Raw genomic sequence first — 4,097 nt, 5'->3', positions numbered from 1 at the left:
AGTTAAAGGTGCAAGTATTACTGTAAGTTTTAATAAAAATGCAAAACAGGGAAACACTGGCGCAAAATAGTGGAATGGATCGTTTCAATCGGCGAAACTGGAAAATACGGACCGGATTTTTTTTTTAAACTGGATCGGCAGTCTGGATTGGCATTTTACATGCTTTGCCGATACGCATTTTTTTTTGCCAATATCAGCGTCCCGATCCGATACGTGGATCGGATCGGGACAAGCCTAGTGGAGGCTGAGTGTGTTGTTGGAATGGTAATTTTCACTATATTCCTCCACAGTTTGTTCTATGGGAGTATCAATCAATTAATATCAATACATTCAGAAATATTATTGCAAAAATTGTAGCAACTGTGGGAAATAGTGCTTGTTGTTGTAACTTGAGCCGAGAAGAGGCCCAGCTTTACTGCATGATATGTTTTACTTGAGTAACATTATTATAAAGTATTGCTACTCTAACTTCAGTGACTTTTTGGTTCCTCTACCCATTGCAAGTACTTTAATCCAAAGGAAAAAAAAGAAGCTTCTTTTGCAGGAAAATAAATAACACAGACTCTAGAGTTTATACTAAAATTACTTATCTTGTTTCTATACAAGCTGTGATGTTTAAATTTTTCTTTATACCTGCCTAAACCAGCTCTGCCAACTGTTTAACCATGGTTGCTATAATAAACTTAAACTGACGAAAAAATTAAAAGTATAATTAAGAAAACATTTTAGTGAAGTGAAATAAAACAGAACTGAAATTAAAACAGGTTAAACTGTATTGCGCATTTATAACACTAACTAAACAAGAATACAGAAATCTATCAATTTATTTATAAGCCTTGCAAACTGATGTATGTCAGGTACCTTAATGAACATCAAGCTTTGAAAATTTAATTTGTTTTTGTGTTGAGCCTTTATTACATACATAGATACAACACTTTTACTTTTTTGAATTCTTTGCCTAAAATTAACTAAAAATATTAATACATGAAATCTAAACTATAACTAAGCATTAATAAAGCTGTAATAACTAATACAAGCTTGCTACCCCCCTCTAACACCTAAATACAACTAAATAAATTAAAGGAAAACAAAGTCAGAACTGAGAAAAACTAAACTAGAACGAAAAATCCATAATTGCTGTAGCAATGTTTTTGGACATATACATCTATTATAAACTTAAATTGGAAAAGGGTTTCTTCTGTAATTTTGTTTTGCAATTTTTATTTATGTTATGTTTTTTATAATACCATAATTGGTGCAGAATATTAATTGCTTTGTCTGTTTGATGGCATAAACTGCAGAGATTAAATCAGGTGACTCAATGGTAACTTTCTTTACCAAATGTTTCTTTAATCTTACTAAAGTAGTTTCATGGCAACTTTTTATTGTGATTATAAATATATTGAAGTAATGCTAATCTTACTTGAGTAAAAGCTTTAAATACTCAATCCAACTATGTCACTGTAAAAGGAAAGAGAAATATGTCTGAAGTGATCCAAAATGAAACTTAAAACCAGGAAGTCTGTCACCTGTACCAAAGACAACAAACATTTCAATGGATCATATTAATATAGCTGCTGCTCTGCAGCGACCACTGCACCGATCTCATATTCAGCTTTCACTGCTTTTCAGGCTGTGTGTGAAGCTCAGGATTATGTTATTGTCTTACCTAAGCCTGTTTCTGCCATTTCTCCCCCAGCAGTGTGCTCCTCACTAACCTTACCAGCTCTTCCCTTTCCGGGTTTGACATCAGACTGATGTCACTGTGAAAGGAGCCAATCAGAAAGAACATACCAAACTATGGGTGTTGACCAGTGTGAAAGCATGGACGGACACATTTCTTTTTGTTGTTAAAAAAATGCAGAATATTAATGACAAACTCAACAATCCGTCAATAATGAACATTACAAGAAACAAATAAGATCACAACTCCTAAAAAAATCAGAGGCTAGAACAAGGAAGAGAACGAAAAAAAAAAAACATAAATAAATTATTAAGAAGACGGGACTAACTGAAATTCTTCCAATAATTCAGACAATTTATTTGCTTTAAGGTTCTGCATCTTTTTCAAACATCGGTTAAAGGAGGAAAGTTTGTTTTTGAGAGCAGAGAATGAGAGGGAGCATTTTGCATAACGACATTTATGGATATAATATTTGGTTATAATCATCAAAGTATTAATTAAGAATTCCACCTTTTTTTCATTAATATATAAACCAAACTGAATTATTTGTAAGGCATTAAAGTTCACATTTATAGATCTAGAATATAGAAAAATCTGAAGTTGATCCCATAGGTTTCTTACTTCTTTACATTCATAAAACAAATGATTAGTAGTTTCCAATTGAGTTGTACAGAAACCACAATTACCAACATTAAATTTAAATCTCTCTCTTAAGTACTCATTTGAAGGATATATGTCATTTATTATTTTAAATTGTAATTCTTTATATTTAGGAGGAATTGGGAATTTCAAATAATTTGTTCTAATTTTGGTTATTGTAGATTTATTAAAATGTTGTAAGAGAAATGTACGTTTAGTTCGACCAGGGTACATATTATGTATAGAATATTGATTCAAGAACCTATTGGTGCATTTATTATCTCTAATGTCCACATGCTCAATTTGAAGCTTATGGAGTATTGGAATAGAGAAATTAGATATACTGTTTTTAACTGATATAAGAAGAACATTAGGTATACTACGAAAAACTTTATTGTAACTTGTTGATGAACAATCAGTTCCATGAATCCTGTTAAAATCCTCCAAACTTAAAATATCACCATTTCCATCCATTAAGTGAGAAATTGACCAGATTTGTTTATTCCACAAATCCTTTATAAATATACATCTTCTACCACATAGAATGGCTCTGTTGTTCCACAGTGGGACATTATGAGGGCTGAAGCTGTGCTTGAAAATTTATTTCCCATGGCCGGACACATGTACATTAGTTTCATTATCAAATGTACAGGACAGACACATAGCCACACAGTTTTATAGAGGTTAAACTTGTCACCAAATTACAGGCAACACAACTATGAGGCACTAAGTTTCCATAACCTGCATTTTAACTGAAGCACACATTCAGCTAAAACACTTTATTGTTTAGATATTTATCAAAGTAGAGGGATGTTTGTTGTACAAGTATGCATCCTTTTGGATGGGCATAATAGTTACCAACACACATGGCAACAGAAAACCCCATACAGCAACTAAAGAGACATTAGGATTCTTTTTGTAAATAAGATGTGTCACAAAACTTATGTTTTGTGACACAGATGTCTGTTTGATTGGTCTCTGAATTCAGAACTAGTACCAGAACCAGGTGTTCAATTATTCCTTTTTTTTTCAAACAGTAAAGGACAAACTTTGCCAGGTTTTCCAACTTCTACATGTAGGTCCTTAAATTATCGAAGATGTTATCTACACAGACCTTTTTCCTATCTTCAGCATTTGGTAACAACAGGGTAATAAACCTAAACCAATACATCAATGTTTTAAATTAATGGCAGCAAAAAGGCCTTTTATTTGTATTACAGAGACTTGACATGTATATATAAAACATAATCTACAGAATATACTTACCGTATGCCTGTAAAATTATTTATTTATCCTTAATTCAGAATATATTAATGCATAACAATGTTCAGCCTGCCCTATAAAAATAGATAATTAAATACCTAAGCCCAAATGAGTGAAAATGAAAAAATAACATTATCAACACTTTTTTTATGTGAGTGTTTTTTTTTTTTTCATAAAGGTTATCTGGAATTACAAATCCATAAAAAGAATAGATTATCATTTAAATTCTTAAATAAGCTGGTTTCCACAAAGGTGAAAGAAGCCCATTTTAAAATAATGAATAAAATATACCCAGTAGAAGTTTAAAACAAAAAATAGATTCAAATTTGAAGTGGACTTTTCTAACTTCTGTAATGCTACAGAAAAAAAAAACCCATTAAAACACACCTTTTTATCAAATAAATTCTGGTTAGATATGAGAATTTGTTAGCATTCAAAATAAATAATAATCTTATTTTTTGAATTTTCTTATGTATTGTATAATTTGGAAAATCTAAATTAGCCTGTTTCC

General features: G+C 31.2%; 1 protein-coding gene across 2 annotated transcripts in view; it reads right to left on the bottom strand.

The window, feature by feature from the left end:
- The window catches only part of adcy3 (adenylate cyclase 3), a 23,137-nt gene extending 21,383 nt beyond the window's left edge, over nt 1-1,754 (bottom strand). For both annotated transcript variants that reach the window (XM_015390059.1, XM_015390060.1), the window contains exon 1: nt 1,670-1,754. The gene's annotated coding sequence lies outside the window, so the exon portion shown is untranslated. The remainder of the gene's footprint in view (nt 1-1,669) is intronic.
- Between the last annotated feature and the right edge of the window lie 2,343 nt (nt 1,755-4,097).

Source organism: Cyprinodon variegatus, unplaced genomic scaffold (genome assembly GCF_000732505.1).
Source record: "Cyprinodon variegatus isolate N-32 unplaced genomic scaffold, C_variegatus-1.0 Scaffold485, whole genome shotgun sequence".
In the NCBI taxonomy this organism is placed as follows: Eukaryota; Metazoa; Chordata; class Actinopteri; order Cyprinodontiformes; family Cyprinodontidae; genus Cyprinodon; species Cyprinodon variegatus.
This window is presented reverse-complemented; position numbering and strand designations above follow the sequence as displayed.